This window comes from Rutidosis leptorrhynchoides, chromosome 3 (assembly GCF_046630445.1).
Source record: "Rutidosis leptorrhynchoides isolate AG116_Rl617_1_P2 chromosome 3, CSIRO_AGI_Rlap_v1, whole genome shotgun sequence".
Lineage (NCBI taxonomy): Eukaryota > Viridiplantae > Streptophyta > Magnoliopsida > Asterales > Asteraceae > Rutidosis > Rutidosis leptorrhynchoides.
Window position 1 is genome coordinate 481,347,749 of NC_092335.1, and position 21,452 is coordinate 481,369,200.

Below are 21,452 nucleotides of genomic sequence, written 5' to 3' on the forward strand. Positions count from 1 at the left end.
ACTTTGCGTTTTGAATCTTGTACTTTTGTAATTTCGAGACGTTTCTTATCAATAATTGGAACCTTTTTGATTGTCTTTTGTACTTTTGAGCTTTTTGGTCGTTTGCGTCTTCAATTCGTCGAATCTGTCTTTTGTCTTCACCTTTTATTATTTAAACGAATATCACTTGTAAATAGAACAATTGCAACTAAAAGCTTGTCTTTCTTGAGGAATAATACTATGAAATATATGTTCGTTTTTAGCATTATCAATTTCCGACACGATAAGCAAACTCTATTAAACTGAATCTCAAAATTTTGAACTATTGTTATACATTCAATTAACCTTTGACCATTCTCGACGATTCACGAACCATTATTTGTAAATAAATATGTATACATACAAAAATAAATATAAATATATGTATAGAGTATATTAAATATAATTATTTAATGATTGTAATACTCGTTGGACGTTTTGATTATTATTTAGAGAAGTTTAATTCAAAATTATATGATTTTAAAATAAACGGTGATTCAAAAATGAGTTCTATAAATTTTAGGCTTACTAAAAATGTATTTAAGACCTAGTTATTAAATTTTAACACTTTTTATATTTTACCCAGGATCGGGCGTGGACAGTGAGTTATTTTTATTTAATAAATTAATGATCGAATTTTATACCATAATGATCAAAATATATAAATATAGATAATTACTGTAAAATTTGGGATTTTTCCGGAGACTTTTATCCACCACTGATTAACAACGGAGCACGATAGCACTCCGTAATTTAAAACTGTGGGCGGCTAACTATTCTCACACGTTCCTTCTCTTGTTTACTTTAATATTTATTTATGATATTTTGTTTGTGGGAGTACAGCTCACCTCCAACTATTACTTGCTTGATTATATTTAGATTTTACATATACTTATGCATATCAACATATAACAATAACCACACTCACATTACTACCACTACTTTTACTTTCTACATGATTTGTTCAAGAAACCATTGAAGACTATTGTTTTGATGATGTTTCTGGTTCGGGATACTGCTACACGATGAACCCAACACCATTACAACTCACCATCCGTTATCATCTCCAATATCATCATTCCGTAGCATGACACCATCGAAAACCATCACCTTCCTTAAACCTATCATGGTTGCAAATCCGGTTATTCTCTGTCTTGTTTGTTCGACTCACATCGCCACCACACCCGTAACACCACTCGAGCATCGAACCCACCATCACTAGACACCCATTCGATTGAAACCCAAAACCACCAACTAAGTTCTATTTCTATTTTAGAACAAACCCAACACCAACAACATATTTGATTATTTCTTGCTCGATCAAGACAACAAGATTGCTACAATTTATGTCTTCGTTTCACGTTGATTAAATCGAATACCACCACTCTCAGTTTTCTAGTCCGATCACAACAAACCGCTTGTTTCTTATATGCTACCATCTTCTTTCTTGTTTCCTCTCCATTGAACCATCACTACCCACCACGTCTCTCTCTTTATCTCTCTCTATCCTCAAAAACTAAAATCCTCCAACACCTCGGCTATATTTCTGTTTCTTTTCTATTTTGACAAGAACCTTCGACGCCCATAAGCCACCACCTTGCTTTCTTGAGCGACAAACACACCAAAACCACCTTCATCTTCATGTTCGACTTTATTGACGAGAACCACCACCAAACCCTCACCTTGAAACCACTTAACTGCTGCCGCTGTGAACTATATTTTCGTTCATGCATCTGTCGTGTAAATTAATGAAAGGTTTGGAGAAGAATAGGTCCACAATATAAACTTTGACAACTTGGATATACCAATATAATTATGCATCGATTTTTTTATATACATGTGGGGTAAAGTGGAAGTTATGACCGACAGAAATGAAAATTTTTAAAGCTCATTCTATATAATTTTTTTTTATCAAACTGAGCAATGGTTTCCATGGTGGGCCGTAATATTTATATCCTTTGGACTTCGGTTTATAGTTTGTAAATGGACTGATTCTCGGGCCTTTTGATCGTCGGACCTTTGATGGGTCAAGAACCAACTCAAGAACCCAACTATTCGATCGAATTATTTTGGTTGTTTCTGCTTTCGAACCAGACTCACATAGCCAAATACACTTGTTCTTAAACTAAGTTTTTAAGATGTTAGATAATTCGGTTCAAATGATAACGGGAATGATTAAGAGATGAAGATAATTAGATATTGATGATGAGGACGACGGTGATACACGAGTGATAATGGTTGCGGTTATGAGGTGAATGGTACATAAATAATAATATTGATAATGATACATGAAAACATAAACCGAAGATGATAATAATTAAGATGATGATGGTTTGATTAATAATAAATTGATGATGAAGGAAATTTATGTTTAAGTTGATGATGATAGAAGATACACAGAATTCATACCTAATAATAAGTAAATTAGCGGGTTTAAAATAGAAACAAGTAAATGGTGTGATGGTTTAAGTGGGTGTTCGTTGAACGAGAGGTTGCGGGTTTGAGTCCTGTCTGGGGCATTTTGTTTTTGGAAAAAGCTTTTGAGGTAGTTAAGTTATATTCATTATTATTATTATTATTATTATTATTATTATTATTATTATTATTATTATTATTATTATTATTATTATTATTATTATTATTATTATTATTATTGGTTAAGTGTTATTATGGTAACTATTATTATTACTATCATTAATACAATTAATATTATTATCATTATTAGAATTATTATTATTATCATTATTATTAAAACTATCATTATTGTTATCATTATTACTATCATTATTATTATTTTCAATAACAAGATTTTATATATAATTTTATTATTTTTATTATCATTATTATTATTATCATTAATATTATTATTATTACAGTATTATTATTACTACAAACATAATAAAATTATTTACATAAATATTTACAAATAACAAATTTTGATTTAACAACATAATTATATAGATATATATGTATTAGTATAACTATATGTATAAATATTAATATATAAAGATAAATATATCTAATTAACATATTAATAAAACACACGATATAAAATAACAAATAAAATCACTAATAATATATATATTTGTTCAAATACCATTACATGTATTAATATACATGATTGAATAATAGGTTCGTGAATCCGAGGCCAACCCTGCATTGTTCAGTTCCGTCGTATGCACATTTTTACTACAAAATATTGTACTGTGAGTTTCATTTGCTCCCTTTTACTCATTACATTTTTGGGCTGAGAATACATGCAATGCTTTAATAACTGTTTTACAATATTTATATGCGTGAGTTTCATTTGTTCCCTTTTACTCATTACATTTTTGGGCTGAGAATACATGCAATGCTTTAATAACTGTTTTACAATATTTATATGCGTGAGTTTCATTTGCCCTTTTTACTCTTTACGTTTTTGGGCTGAGAATACATGCAAATGCTTTATTAACTATTTTACAATAATTATATGCGTGAGTTTCATTTGCTCCCTTTTACTCATCACATTTTTGGGCTGAGAATACATGCAATGCTTTAATAACTGTTTTACAATATTTATATGTGTGAGTTTCATTTGCTCCCTTTTACTCATTACATTTTTGGGCTGAGAATACATGCAATGCTTTAATAACTGTTTTACAATATTTATATGCGTGAGTTTCATTTGCCCTTTTTACTCTTTACGTTTTTGGGCTGAGAATACATGCAAATGCTTTATTAACTATTTTACAATAATTATATGCGTGAGTTTCATTTGCTCCCTTTTTAAATGCTTTTGCAATATATATTTTTGGGACTGAGAATACATGCGCTGCTTTTATAATTGTTTTACGAAATAGACACAAGTACGTGAAAGTACATTATATGGTTGAATGATCGAAATCGAATATGCCCCTTTTTATTAAGTCTGGTAATCTAAGAATTAGGGAACAGACACTCTAATTGACGCGAACTCTAAAGATAGATCTATCGGGCCCAACAAGCCCCATCCAAAGTACCGGATGCTTTAGTACTTCGAAATTTATATCATGTCCGAAGGAGGATCCCGGAATGATGGGGATATTCTTATATGCAATTTGTGAATGTCGGTTACCAGGTGTTCAATCCATATGAATGATATTTTTGTCTCTATGCATGGGACGTATATTTATGAGAAATACAAATCTTGTGGTCTATTAAAATTATGAAATGATTGTTTACGATAAACTAATGAACTCACCAACCTTTTGGTTGACACTTGAAAGCATGTTTATTCTCAGGTATGAAAGAAGTCTTCCGCTGTACAATTGCTCATTTAAAAGATATTACTTGGGGTCATTCATGACATATTTCAAAAGACGTTGCATTCAAGTCGTCGAGTTCATTAAGATTATTATTTAGTCAATTATAGTTGAATATATTATGAAATGATTTGCATGTCATGAATTTTCGATATAAAGCAAGTCTGTCTTTTAAAAATGAATGCAATGTTTGTAAAATGTATCATATAGAGGTCGAGTACCTCGCGATGTAACCAACTATTGGGAATCAGTTGTAATCGATATGGACTTTGTCCGGATGGATTAGGACGGGTCCTTTCAGTTGGTATCAGAGCGGTGGTCTTAGCGAACCATGTCTGCATTAGTGGGTCTAACTGATAGTTGTTTAGATGCATTAGTGAGTCTGGACTTCGACCGTGTCTGCATGTCAAAAGTTTTGCTTATCACTTCTTGTCGGAAATTACCTGTGTATCATTCTTAGTCTAGACATGTCTTACTGCCTCTATTGCACAGACAGTGTATAGATAAATTCATATCTTAGCGTATCTGTTATTGCTACCTTTGCCTGACAGCTTCCGTAGATTCCTCCGTAAATTATGGGATTTTAGTATTATATATACATATGTAAATTATATATTGCAGGATACTAATCTACAATCTATTTCTTATCGAAAATCATTCATCTGATCGTACGAGATGAATCTCTCAACCAGTTCAAATTCCTCGGATTCCGATAGCTATTCCGATATGGAGTTTCACCTAAGCTCCGAAAGCAGTGTCACCAGAATGAATCAACCAATCATCCATCCCCAATTCATCTGATGAGTTCGTAGTCGACTTAATTAATGGAAACGCGCAGAAGGCAATCCCTTCCACCAACCGAATTCACCTCTTGACAATGAACCTGAAGCGTTTACCGGCGAACCTGTTCGAGACACCATTTTCAGTCTCATTTCCAGGATAACTCGACAAGATTATATTCTATCCACAATTCTGAACCTTATTCATCCGCTCGTTCAGACCGACAATTATCCTGGAGTAATAAGTCAACGAACTTCGCGCTCGAATAATCAATTCGGAGAATATGGTGCAAAATGTACCAGCTTCAGCAACAACACCGGCACCAACAGTACCATCAATAACAGCACCAGTACCATCAACAATCCATGCTTCAATATCATCATCTGTACTTTGAGTATGATCTTCGTTCTACGTATCGTTCTACCTCATTTATCTTCGTTCGACATGGCGAATATGTAATCTCTAAAGTTTTAGAGATTATTTATTCTAGTTCTAACCGAAAAGCCAATGAGTTTAATATCATATTAACTCATTAAATCCATGAATACATCTGAAAAAAATATATATGTATATATGTTTTCATAAAGATTGTAATTAAAAATTCTCTTGTACAAACTGTTAATAGTGAAAATATTTTAACGGGTAGGTAATACCCGAGGACTATTTAAATTTCACATTAATAAGTTACGTTGTACATTTTTCGAATCTGTTTCAACAGTCATTTACTATCCTACTTGCAACCACAGCTATACGAATCCCTTCATCACAGAATAACCAGTTTCATTCAATTTCATATTCGGATTTTGATTTATCAGAATCCAACAAGTGGCATAATGAAGAAAACATTTGACAAAAATAAAATTTGTTAGAAACAAACAAATTAACTATGAGAAATTTTGTTAAGAATCCACGCTAACTATTCCTAGCTAACTGTTCATAGCTAACTGATTATATTTTATTTATCGCAATTTAATTATCGTAATTTTATTTATCGTCATTTAATTTCTGTAGTTATTTTTACGCACTTTAAATATCGGGACACGTATACAAGGTTTTGACATATCATATCGACCCATCTATATATATTATTTGGAATAACCATAGACACTCTATATGCAGTAATGCGGGAGTTAGCTATACAGGGTCGAGGTTGATTCTATAATAATATATATACTTTGAGTTGTGATCGAGTCTGAGACATATACGGGTCACGACACGTATTAATTAATTCGAATATTATATATTAAACTGTATATGAATTATTGGACTGTCATTGTGGACTATCAACTGTGGACTACCAACATTGGACAATTAAATGAATTAAAATATTGACTATAACATATGAAACTGAACAATTCTTCAAGTTTGCCACTTGATTTCATCTTAAACCTCATTAGTATCTTGACAATTCTAATCTGCGTTCAAATCTTTCATAATTCTTGAAAACACCTCAATCGAAAGGATGAACCAATAACACTTCAACCACGGAAGAAAAGATTTATGCATATAGTTATGCACCTGAAAAATACTCGGGACCTGAGTAAACGTTTAACACGCATCTGTGCTAGATCCTTCGGCATTGCTATTACCGAAAATAACCATGCAATTCCTTTTCAAATTAGCCAATTTTGTCACAGCTCCAACAAATCAACATGGACTTTTCATTCAAACAAACCTTGTTGTAAGTTTGATATATAAGAGTGCCCATTTATTGTTACCGGAGAACATTTATATTCTACCATATAACCATCAGCGTTTAATCATCTAAAAACACAATTCTCCTGAAACCACCTCGGATTGATAACCGATGATTCAGATATCGTAGCTTTAAATGCAGAGGAAACAGAAAAATTGTAGATGGTCTAAACCGCCAAGAGTTTGACGATAAAGAAGGGAGTGTTAGGAACGCTCGATAGAAAATTTGGTACTGAAAAACAGATTGAGCAAACCATGAAGGAGATCTAGGTCAAATACAAGGACCATACCATATATTCAAAGAACCCAGGTAATTCTGGATTTGATGAAACCTTCAACGAATATCTTACTCCGTACTCGTGTTAAAATCTTGCGAAAAATCTTTCTTCATCAACCTTCGAACTTAGAAATTCCAAAATATCATCATAAATATCTTCGATATTTCTGAGGATATTTTCATAAATATTCTCGATCGAAATTATATACCTTTTCATGCTATCTGTAATACATTATACTGGAAAAATTTCTGTAAAATCTAAGTATAAACTATGAATGAATTCTGAAGTAATGTTGGGAACTGAAGCATGAGTTAGTATAATATAATGGCATTTGATCAACGTGATTATATTACAGTAGGTCATGCTGAGTTTCTAAATGGAACGTGATGATTCACAGATCATAACGTCATCATGTGCCATGTTACATAACTCTTTCATCCTACTTAACTCCGAAACAAATCAAGAAAATGTATTCTTGATGGTTCTATCTTCCATAATGTTGATAAATTTGAAAATCAAATCGTGCTATCACGTTCCTTCCTGCTTCGAACATTATAATCATTCGAGACTCTATATCTACAAATTCTGGACCATTATTCGCTTGACTTGAAGTCGAGAAGAGAAAACAAAAGCATAAAGCTTTGAAATATAAGGGAGAATATAAAGCCCGATAACAACACATAAATTACAAACCGTGTATATCAATGTTTATCGCAACATAAAAACACGGGAGAATTAAAAACATTATAAACCCAAGGGCGAAGTAGAAGAAAGCAGATTCCTCTGGTGGAAGTTGGAAAAGGAGAATGATCATTGTGATAGTTAGAATAAGAACAAGAATCAGAACAGGGTTAAGCATTTTCATAAATCTTTTGAAACTGGGAATTGAGTATAGAAGTGGTGAAAACAAATGGAACGGAAAAGGTAAATTTATAATGGAAATATCAGACAGAGTAATCGAGGCAGATCACCGCATTTAATTCAAGAGATCTTAATTTCCTTATTCGCAGAAGAATCAAATCTTTTAGATTTCGAAGATTTTCTTCAAATCCCTTAAATTCCGGAATTCAACCAAAACAACGTCAAAAGTTATGACGCACCTTATTTTCTAAATTCAATCCTGACTCTGTCAAAAGTTAAGATGAATCTTTACTTTCCTATTTCACTCTTTAGTGATAACTTCACTCATACTCTTCGAGTAATCGAATTATCTTAACCATATTACTCAACAGTGATAAAACTTAATTTATCAACTCATATTTGTCAGGAAAACATATTTATTGTTAGCCATGACGACCTCACTCAAATTTCGGGACGAAATTTCTTTAACGGGTAGGTACTGTGATGACCCGGGAATTTCCGACCAAATTTAAACTTAACCTTTATATATTTCCGACACGATAAGCAAACTCTATTAAACTGAATCTCAAAATTTTGAACTATTGTTATACATTCAATTAACCTTTGACCATTCTCGACGATTCACGAACCATTATTTGTAAATAAATATGTATACATACAAAAATAAATATAAATATATGTATAGAGTATATTAAATATAATTATTTAATGATTGTAATACTCGTTGGACGTTTTGATTATTATTTAGAGAAGTTTAATTCAAAATTATATGATTTTAAAATAAACGGTGATTCAAAAATGAGTTCTATAAATTTTAGGCTTACTAAAAATGTATTTAAGACCTAGTTATTAAATTTTAACACTTTTTATATTTTACCCAGGATCGGGCGTGGACAGTGAGTTATTTTTATTTAATAAATTAATGATCGAATTTTATACCATAATGATCAAAATATATAAATATAGATAATTACTGTAAAATTTGGGATTTTTCCGGAGACTTTTATCCACCACTGATTAACAACGGAGCACGATAGCACTCCGTAATTTAAAACTGTGGGCGGCTAACTATTCTCACACGTTCCTTCTCTTGTTTACTTTAATATTTATTTATGATATTTTGTTTGTGGGAGTACAGCTCACCTCCAACTATTACTTGCTTGATTATATTTAGATTTTACATATACTTATGCATATCAACATATAACAATAACCACACTCACATTACTACCACTACTTTTACTTTCTACATGATTTGTTCAAGAAACCATTGAAGACTATTGTTTTGATGATGTTTCTGGTTCGGGATACTACTACACGATGAACCCAACACCATTACAACTCACCATCCGTTATCATCTCCAATATCATCATTCCGTAGCATGACACCATCGAAAACCATCACCTTCCTTAAACCTATCATGGTTGCAAATCCGGTTATTCTCTGTCTTGTTTGTTCGACTCACATCGCCACCACACCCGTAACACCACTCGAGCATCGAACCCACCATCACTAGACACCCATTCGATTGAAACCCAAAACCACCAACTAAGTTCTATTTCTATTTTAGAACAAACCCAACACCAACAACATATTTGATTATTTCTTGCTCGATCAAGACAACAAGATTGCTACAATTTATGTCTTCGTTTCACGTTGATTAAATCGAATACCACCACTCTCAGTTTTCTAGTCCGATCACAACAAACCGCTTGTTTCTTATATGCTACCATCTTCTTTCTTGTTTCCTCTCCATTGAACCATCACTACCCACCACGTCTCTCTCTTTATCTCTCTCTATCCTCAAAAACTGAAATCCTCCAACACCTCGGCTATATTTCTATTTCTTTTCTATTTTGACAAGAACCTTCGACGCCCATAAGCCACCACCTTGCTTTCTTGAGCGACAAACACACCAAAACCACCTTCATCTTAATGTTTGACTTTATTGACGAGAACCACCACCAAACCCTCACCTTGAAACCACTTAACTACTGCCGCTGTGAACTATATTTTCGTTCATGCATCTGTCGTGTAAATTAATGAAAGGTTTGGAGAAGAATAGGTCCACAATATAAACTTTGACAACTTGGATATACCAATATAATTATGCATCGATTTTTTTATATACATGTGGGGTAAAGTGGAAGTTATGACCGACAGAAATGAAAATTTTTAAAGCTCATTCTATATAATTTTTTTTTATCAAACTGAGCAATGGTTTCCATGGTGGGCCGTAATATTTATATCCTTTGGACTTCGGTTTATAGTTTGTAAATGGACTGATTCTCGGGCCTTTTGATCGTCGGACCTTTGATGGGTCAAGAACCAACTCAAGAACCCAACTATTCGATCGAATTATTTTGGTTGTTTCTGCTTTCGAACCAGACTCACATAGCCAAATACACTTGTTCTTAAACTAAGTTTTTAAGATGTTAGATAATTCGGTTTAAATGATAACGGGAATGATTAAGAGATGAAGATAATTAGATATTGATGATGAGGACGACGGTGATACACGAGTGATAATGGTTGCGGTTATGAGGTGAATGGTACATAAATAATAATATTGATAATGATACATGAAAACATAAACCGAAGATGATAATAATTAAGATGATGATGGTTTGATTAATAATAAATTGATGATGAAGGAAATTTATGTTTAAGTTGATGATGATAGAAGATACACAGAATTCATACCTAATAATAAGTAAATTAGCGGGTTTAAAATAGAAACAAGTAAATGGTGTGATGGTTTAAGTGGGTGTTCGTTGAACGAGAGGTTGCGGGTTTGAGTCCTGTCTGGGGCATTTTGTTTTTGGAAAAAGCTTTTGAGGTAGTTAAGTTATATTTATTATTATTATTATTATTATTATTATTATTATTATTATTATTATTATTATTATTATTATTATTATTATTATTATTATTATTGTTAGTATTGTTATTATTATTATTATTGGTTAAGTGTTATTATGGTAACTATTATTATTACTATCATTAATACAATTAATATTATTATCATTATTAGAATTATTATTATTATCATTATTATTAAAACTATCATTATTGTTATCATTATTACTATCATTATTATTATTTTCAATAACATGATTTTATATATAATTTTATTATTTTTATTATCATTATTATTATTATCATTAATATTATTATTATTACAGTATTATTATTACTACAAACATAATAAAATTATTTACATAAATATTTACAAATAACAAATTTTGATTTAACAACATAATTATATAGATATATATGTATTAGTATAACTATATGTATAAATATTAATATATAAAGATAAATATATCTAATTAACATATTAATAAAACACACGATATAAAATAACAAATAAAATCACTAATAATATATATATTTGTTCAAATACCATTACATGTATTAATATACATGATTGAATAATAGGTTCGTGAATCCGAGGCCAACCCTGCATTGTTCAGTTCCGTCGTATGCACATTTTACTACAAAATATTGTACTGTGAGTTTCATTTGCTCCCTTTTACTCATTACATTTTTGGGCTGAGAATACATGCAATGCTTTAATAACTGTTTTACAATATTTATATGCGTGAGTTTCATTTGCTCCCTTTTACTCATTACATTTTTGGGCTGAGAATACATGCAATGCTTTAATAACTGTTTTACAATATTTATATGCGTGAGTTTCATTTGCCCTTTTTACTCTTTACGTTTTTGGGCTGAGAATACATGCAAATGCTTTATTAACTATTTTACAATAATTATATGCGTGAGTTTCATTTGCTCCCTTTTACTCATTACATTTTTGGGCTGAGAATACATGCAATGCTTTAATAACTGTTTTACAATATTTATATGCGTGAGTTTCATTTGCTCCCTTTTACTCATTACATTTTTGGGCTGAGAATACATGCAATGCTTTAATAACTGTTTTACAATATTTATATGCGTGAGTTTCATTTGCCCTTTTTACTCTTTACGTTTTTGGGCTGAGAATACATGCAAATGCTTTATTAACTATTTTACAATAATTATATGCGTGAGTTTCATTTGCTCCCTTTTTAAATGCTTTTGCAATATATATTTTTGGGACTGAGAATACATGCGCTGCTTTTATAATTGTTTTACGAAATAGACACAAGTACGTGAAACTACATTATATGGTTGAATGATCGAAATCGAATATGCCCCTTTTTATTAAGTCCGGTAATCTAAGAATTAGGGAACAGACACTCTAATTGACGTGAACTCTAAAGATAGATCTATCGGGCCCAACAAGCCCCATCCAAAGTACCGGATGCTTTAGTACTTCGAAATTTATATCATGTCCGAAGGAGGATCCCGGAATGATGGGGATATTCTTATATGCAATTTGTGAATGTCGGTTACCAGGTGTTCAATCCATATGAATGATATTTTTGTCTCTATGCATGGGACGTATATTTATGAGAAATGCAAATCTTGTGGTCTATTAAAATTATGAAATGATTGTTTACGATAAACTAATGAACTCACCAACCTTTTGGTTGACACTTGAAAGCATGTTTATTCTCAGGTATGAAAGAAGTCTTCCGCTGTACAATTGCTCATTTAAAAGATATTACTTGGGGTCATTCATGACATATTTCAAAAGACGTTGCATTCAAGTCGTCGAGTTCATCAAGATTATTATTTAGTCAATTATAGTTGAATATATTATGAAATGATTTGCATGTCATGAATTTTCGATATAAAGCAAGTCTGTCTTTTAAAAATGAATGCAATGTTTGTAAAATGTATCATATAGAGGTCGAGTACCTCGCGATGTAACCAACTATTGGGAATCAGTTGTAATCGATATGGACTTTTTCCGGATGAATTAGGACGGGTCCTTTCACGAAGCTCCCTATGTCGCGCCGCGACATACAACATGGCCTGATTCATTTTCTTGCATACATGAACTTCAACATACAAATACGCCTCGAACCCTTTATACACTAGTCGTACATACACTTTACACCTATATATCATATACGGGGAAAACGGGGTGTTACAGTTACAATAGAGTGTTTATATAGACAAATCTAAACAAGGAAATAACTTTGGGAACACGGAAAAATGCATTTTTTTCTCGTCAGCCTCCCGGATAGGCTTAATGAAATGTCCCGTTCTTATTGATTAAAAACGTTCCATATTAATTGATTTCGTTGCGAGGTTTTGACCTCTATATGAGACGTTTTTCAAAGACTGCATTCATTTTTAAAACAAACCATAACCTTTATTTCATAGATAAAGGTTTTAAAAAGCTTTACGTAGATTATCAAATAATGATAATCTAAAATATCCTGTTTACACACGACCATTACATAATGGTTTACAATACAAATATGTTACAACAAAATAAGTTTCTTGAATGCAGTTTTTACACAATATCATACAAGCATGGACTCCAAATCTCGTCCTTATTTAAGTATGCGACAGCGGAAGCTCTTAATAATCACCTGAGAATAAACATGCTTAAAACGTCAACAAAAATGTTGGTGAGTTATAGGTTTAACCTATATATATCAAATCATAATAATAGACCACAAGATTTCATATTTCAATACACATCCCATACATAGAGATAAAAATCATTCATATGGTGAACACATGGTAACCGACATTAACAAGATGCATATATAAGAATATCCCCATCATTCCGGGACACCCTTCGGATATGATATAAATTTCGAAGTACTAAAGCATCCGGTACTTTGGATGGGGTTTGTTAGGCCCAATAGATCTATCTTTAGGATTCGCGTCAATTAGGGTGTCTGTTCCCTAATTCTTAGATTACCAGACTTAATAAAAAGGGGCATATTCGATTTCGATAATTCAACCATAGAATGTAGTTTCACGTACTTGTGTCTATTTTGTAAATCATTTATAAAACCTGCATGTATTCTCATCCCAAAAATATTAGATTTTAAAAGTGGGACTATAACTCACTTTCACAGATTTTTACTTCGTCGGGAAGTAAGACTTGGCCACTGGTTGATTCACGAACCTATAACAATATATACATATATATCAAAGTATGTTCAAAATATATTTACAACACTTTTAATATATTTTGATGTTTTAAGTTTATTAAGTCAGCTGTCCTCGTTAGTAACCTACAACTAGTTGTCCACAGTTAGATATACAGAAATAAATCGATAAATATTATCTTGAATCAATCCACGACCCAGTGTATACGTATCTCAGTATTGATCACAACTCAAACTATACATATTTTGGAATCAACCTCACCCCTGTATAGCTAACTCCAACATTCACATATAGAGTGTCTATGGTTGTTCCGAAATATATATAGATGTGTCGACATGATAGGTTGAAACATTGTATACGTGTCTATGGTATCTCAAGATTACATAATATACAATACAAGTTGATTAAGTTATGGTTGGAATAGATTTGTTACCAATTTTCACGTAGCTAAAATGAGAAAAATTATCCAATCTTGTTTTACCCATAATTTCTTCATTTTAAATCCGTTTTGAGTGAATCAAATTGCTATGGTTTCATATTGAACTCTATTTTATGAATCTAAACAGAAAAAGTATAGGTTTATAGTCGGAAAAATAAGTTACAAGTCGTTTTTGTAAAGGTAGTCATTTCAGTCGAAAGAACGACGTCTAGATGACCATTTTAGAAAACATACTTCCACTTTGAGTTTAACCATAATTTTTGGATATAGTTTCATGTTCATAATAAAAATAATTTTCTCATAATAACAACTTTTAAATCAAAGTTTATCATAGTTTTTAATTAACTAACCCAAAACAGCCCGCGGTGTTACTACGACGGCGTAAATCCAGTTTTACGGTGTTTTTCGTGTTTCCAGGTTTTAAATCATTAAGTTAGCATATAATATAGATATAGAACATGTGTTTAGTTGATTTTAAAAGTCAAGTTAGAAGGATTAACTTTTGTTTGCGAACAAGTTTAGAATTAACTAAACTATGTTCTAGTGATTACAAGTTTAAACCTTCGAATAAGATAGCTTTATATGTATGAATTGAATGATGTTATGAACATCATTGCTACCTTAAGTTCCTTGGATAAACCTACTGGAAAATAGAAAAATGGATCTAGCTTCAATGGATCCTTGGATGGCTCGAAGTTCTTGAAGCAGAATCATGACACGAAAACAAGTTCAAGTAAGATCATCACTTGAAATAAGATTGTTATAGTTATAGAAATTGAACCAAAGTTTAAATATGATTATTACCTTGTATTAGAATGATAACCTACTGTAATAAACAAAGATTTCTTGAGGTTGGATGATCACCTTACAAGATTGAAAGTGAGCTAGCAAACTTGAAAGTATTCTTGATTTTATGTAACTAGAACTTGTAGAATATATGAAGAACACTTAGAACTTGAAGATAGAACTTGAGAGAGATCAATTAGATGAAGAAAATTGAAGAATGAAAGTGTTTGTAGGTGTTTTTGGTCGTTGGTGTATGGATTAGATATAAAGGATATGTAATTTTTGTTTTCATGTAAATAAGTCATGAATGATTACTCATATTTTTGTAATTTTATGAGATATATCATGCTAGTTGCCAAATGATGGTTCCCACATGTGTTAGGTGACTCACATGGGCTGCTAAAAGCTGATCATTGGAGTGTATATACCAATAGTACATACATCTAAAAGCTGTGTATTGTACGAGTACGAATACGGGTGCATACGAGTAGAATTGTTGATGAAACTGAACGAGGATGTAATTGTAAGCATTTTTGTTAAGTAGAAGTATTTTGATAAGTGTATTGAAGTCTTTCAAAAGTGTATAAATACATATTAAAACACTACATGTATATACATTTTAACTGAGTCGTTAAGTCATCGTTAGTCGTTACATGTAAGTGTTGTTTTGAAACCTTTAGGTTAACGATCTTGTTAAATGTTGTTAACCCAATGTTTATAATATCAAATGAGATTTTAAATTATTATATTATCATGATATTATCATGTATGAATATCTCTTAATATGATATATATACATTAAATGTCTTTACAACGATAATCGTTACATATATGTCTCGTTTAAAAATTATTAAGTTAGTAGTCTTGTTTTTACATATGTAGTTCATTGTTAATATACTTAATGATATGTTTACTAATCATAGTATCATGTTAACTATATATATATATCCATATATATGTCATCATATAGTTTTTACAAGTTTTAACGTTCGTGAATCACCGGTCAACTTGGGTGGTCAATTGTCTATATGAAACATATTTCAATTAATCAAGTCTTAACAAGTTTAATTGCTTAACATGTTGGAAACATTTAACCATGTAAATATCAATCTCAATTAATATATATAAACATGGAAAAGTTCGGGTCACTACAGTACCTACCCGTTAAATAAATTTCGTCCCGAAATTTTAAGCTGTTGAAGGTGTTGACGAATCTTCTGGAAATAGATGCGGGTATTTCTTCTTCATCTGATCTTCACGCTCCCAGGTGAACTCAGGTCCTCTACGAGCATTCCATCGAACCTTAACAATTGGTATCTTCTTTTGCTTAAGTCTTTTAACCTCACGATCCATTATTTCGACGGGTTCTTCGATGAATTGGAGTTTTTCGTTGATTTGGATTTCATCTAACGGAATAGTGAGATCTTCTTTAGCAAAACATTTCTTCAAATTTGAGACGTGGAAAGTGTTATGTACAGCTGCGAGTTGTTGAGGTAACTCAAGTCGGTAAGCTACTGGTCCGACACGATCAATAATCTTGAATGGCCCAATATACCTTGGATTTAATTTTCCTCGTTTACCAAATCGAACAACGCCTTTCCAAGGTGTAACTTTAAGCATGACCATCTCTCCAATTTCAAATTCTATATCTTTTTTTTTAATGTCAGCGTAGCTCTTTTGTCGACTTTGGGCGGTTTTCAACCGTTGTTGAATTTGGATGATCTTCTCGGTAGTTTCTTGTATAATCTCCGGACCCGTAATCTGTCTATCCCCCACTTCACTCCAACAAATTGGAGACCTGCACTTTCTACCATAAAGTGCTTCAAACGGCGCCATCTCAATGCTTGAATGGTAGCTGTTGTTGTAGGAAAATTCTGCTAACGGTAGATGTCGATCCCAACTGTTTCTGAAATCAATAACACATGCTCGTAGCATGTCTTCAAGCGTTTGTATCGTCCTTTAGCTCTGCCCATCAGTTTGTGGATGATAGGCAGTACTCATGTCTAGACGAGTTCCTAATGCTTGCTGTAATGTCTGCCAGAATCTTGAAATAAATCTGCCATCCCTATCAGAGATAATAGAGATTGGTATTCCATGTCTGGAGACGAATTCCTTCAAATACAGTCGTGCTAACTTCTCCATCTTGTCATCTTCTCTTATTGGCAGGAAGTGTGCTGATTTGGTGAGACGATCAACTACTACCCAAATAGTATCAAAACCACTTGCAGTCCTTGGCAATTTAGTGATGAAATCTATGGTAATGTTTTCCCATTTCCATTCCGGGATTTCGGGTTGTTGAAGTAGATATGATGGTTTCTGATGCTCAGCTTTGACCTTAGAACACGTCAAACATTCTCCTACGTATTTAGCAACATCGGCTTTCATACCCGGCCACCAAAAATGTTTCTTGAGATCCTTGTACATCTTCCCCGTTCCAGGATGTATTGAGTATCTGGTTTTATGAGCTTCTCTAAGTATCATTTCTCTCATATCTCCAAATTTTGGTACCCAAATCCTTTCAGCCCTATACCGGGTTCCGTCTTCCCGAATATTAAGATGCTTCTCCGATCCTTTGGGTATTTCATCCTTTAAATTTCCCTCTTTTAAAACTCCTTGTTGCGCCTCCTTTATTTGAGTAGTAAGGTTATTATGAATCATTATATTCATAGATTTTACTCGAATGGGTTCTCTATCCTTCCTGCTCAAGGCATCGGCTACCACATTTGCCTTCCCCGGGTGGTAACGAATCTCAAAGTCGTAATCATTCAACAATTCAATCCACCTACGCTGCCTCATATTCAGTTGTTTCTGATTAAATATGTGTTGAAGACTTTTGTGGTCGGTATATATAATACTTTTGACCCCATATAAGTAGTGCCTCCAAGTCTTTAATGCAAAAACAACCGCGCCTAATTCCAAATCATGCGTCATATAATTTTGTTCGTGAATCTTCAATTGTCTAGACGCATAAGCAATCACCTTCGTTCGTTGCATTAATACACAACCGAGACCTTGCTTTGATGCGTCACAATAAATCACAAAATCATCATTTCCTTCAGGCAATGACAATATAGGTGCCGTAGTTAGCTTTTTCTTCAATAACTGAAACGCTTTCTCTTGTTCATCATTCCATTCAAATTTCTTCCCTTTATGCGTTAATGCAGTCAAGGGTTTTGCTATTCTGGAAAAGTCTTGGATGAACCTTCTGTAGTAACCAGCTAGTCCTAAAAACTGGCGTATGTGTTTCGGAGTTTTTGGGGTTTCCCACTTTTCAACAGTTTCTATCTTTGCCGGATCCACCTTAATACCTTCTTTGTTCACTATGTGACCGAGAAATTGAACTTCTTCCAACCAAAATGCACACTTTGAAAACTTAGCGTACAATTCTTCCTTCCTCAATACTTCTAACACCTTTCTCAAATGTTCACCGTGTTCTTGGTCATTCTTTGAGTAAATAAGTATGTCATCAATGAAAACAATGACAAACTTGTCAAGGTATGGTCCACACACTCGGTTCATAAGGTCCATGAACACAGCCGGTGCATTAGTTAAACCAAACGGCATGACCATAAACTCGTAATGACCATAACGTGTTCTGAAAGCAGTCTTTGGAATATCATCTTCTTTCACCCGCATTTGATGATACCCGGAACGTAAGTCAATCTTTGAATAAACAGACGAGCCTTGTAGTTGATCAAATAATTCGTCGATTCTCGGTAGTGGGTAGCGGTTCTTGATGGTAAGTTTGTTCAACTCTCGGTAGTCGATACACAACCTGAATGTACCATCTTTCTTCTTGACAAACAAAACAGGAGCTCCCCACGGTGATGTGCTTGGTCGAATGAAACCACGCTCTAAAAGTTCTTGTAATTGGCTTTGCAGTTCTTTCATCTCGCTGAGTGCGAGTCTGTAAGGAGCACGAGCTATTGGTGCAGCTCCTGGTACAAGATCTATTTGAAATTCAACGGATCGATGTGGGGGTAATCCCGGTAATTCTTTCAGAAATACATCGGGAAATTCTTTTGCAATAGGAACATCATTGATGCTCTTTTTTTCAGTTTGTACTTTCTCGACGTGTGTTAGAACAGCATAGCAACCTTTTCTTAATAGTTTTTGTGCCTTCAAATTACTAATAAGATGTAGCTTCGTGTTGCCCTTTTCTCCGTACACTATTAAGGGTTTTCCTTTTTCTCGTATAATGCGAATTGCATTTTTGTAACAAACGATCTCTGCTTTCACTTCTTTCAATCAGTCCATACCGATTATCACATCAAAACTCCCTAACTCTACTGGTATCAAATCAATCTTAAATGTTTCGCTAACCAGTTTAATTTCTCGATTCCGACATATATTATCTGCTGAAATTAATTTACCATTTGCTAATTCGAGTAAAAATTTACTATCCAAAGGCGTCAATGGACAACTTAATTTAGCACAAAAATCTCTACTCATATAGCTTCTATCCGCACCCGAATCAAATAAAACGTAAGCAGATTTATTGTCAATAAGAAACGTACCCGTAACAAGCTCCGGGTCTTCCTGTGCCTCTGCCGCATTAATATTGAAAACTCTTCCGCGGCCTTGTCCATTCGTGTTCTCCTGGTTCGGGCAATTTCTAATAATGTGGCCCGGTTTTCCACATTTATAACAAACTACATTGGCATAACTTGCTCCGACACTACTTGCTCCGCCATTACTCGTTCCGACACCATTTGTTCCTTTCGTTCTATTAACCCCTGGTCCGTAGACCTCACACTTCGCCGCGCTATGACCATTTCTTTTACACTTGTTGTAAAATTTGGTGCAGAACCCCGAGTGATACTTTTCACACCTTTGACATAGCTGCTTCTGATTGTTGTTGTTGTTGCGGTTATTATTGTTGTTGGGATGATTGTTATAGTTGCTGTTGCTGTTGTTGTTGTTGTTGTTGTTGTTGTTGTTGTTGTTGGGCCGTTTGTTGTAGTTGCGATTGATGTTGCGATTGTTGGGATAATTGTTGCGATTATTGTTGTAATTGCTGTTGTTGTTGTATTGGCGATTCTTATCACCGTTTTTCTCCCACTTTCTTTTGAGTTGCTTCACATTGGCCTCTTCAGCAGTCTGTTCTTTAATTCTTTCTTCAATCTGGTTCACTAGTTTGTGAGCCATTCTACATGCCTGTTGTATAGAGGCGGGCTCGTGTGAACTTATATCTTCTTGGATTCTTTCCGGTAATCCTTTCACAAACGCGTCGATCTTCTCTTCCTCATCTTCGAATGCTCCCGGACACAATAGGCACAATTCTGTGAATCGTCTTTCGTACGTGGTAATATCAAATCCTTGGGTTCGTAACCCTCTAAGTTCTGTCTTGAGCTTATTGACCTCGGTTCTGGGACGGTACTTCTCGTTCATCAAGTGCTTGAATGCTGACCACGGTAGTGCGTACGCATCGTCTTGTCCCACTTGCTCTAGATAGGTATTCCACCATGTTAACGCAGAACCTGTGAAGGTATGCGTAGCGTACTTCACTTTGTCCTCTTCAGTACACTTACTTATGGCAAACACCGATTCGACCTTCTTGGTCCACCGTTTCAATCCGATCGGTCCTTCGGTTCCATCAAATTCCAAAGGTTTGCAGGCAGTGAATTCTTTGTAGGTGCATCCTACACGATTTCCTGTACTGCTAGATCCAAGGTTATTGTTGGTATGTAGCGCAGCCTGTACTACGGCTATGTTTGAAGCTAGAAAAGTACGGAATTCCTCTTCATTCATATTCACGGTGTGTCGAGTAGTCGGTGCCATTTCCTTCAAAATAGTCAAATGGAACAAGTTAATCATACAGAATATTAAGAGTAGTTAATAGTATTTCGTAGCATAATATGAACTCATTTATAAAAGCTTTTTCTTCATATTAGCGTTTTATAAGTTTAAATTCGGGTAGTACCTACCCGTTAAGTTCATACTTAGTAGCTAATATACAATTCAACTACTACAATTCTATATGAAAAACTGATTATAATAATATTTCGCGTTCAAACTTTTACACAATATTTTACAAACTTACAATACCGCTTATTTTACATATAGCATGAAATATAGCACACAATAAATTTGATACAAGATGGTTGTGAAGATAATTCTAGCTAGTACACAAGTCGTTCAGCAAAGGCAATAAAGACACGTAATTCATACGTCCAGAAACAAGTCATGCATTCTGGTTTTACTAGGATTACTTCCCATCCTTGGTCTTGTGGAACATAACCGTTATGGCCGTTGATAAGACAGCGTGTTGTAACGTCGTCAAA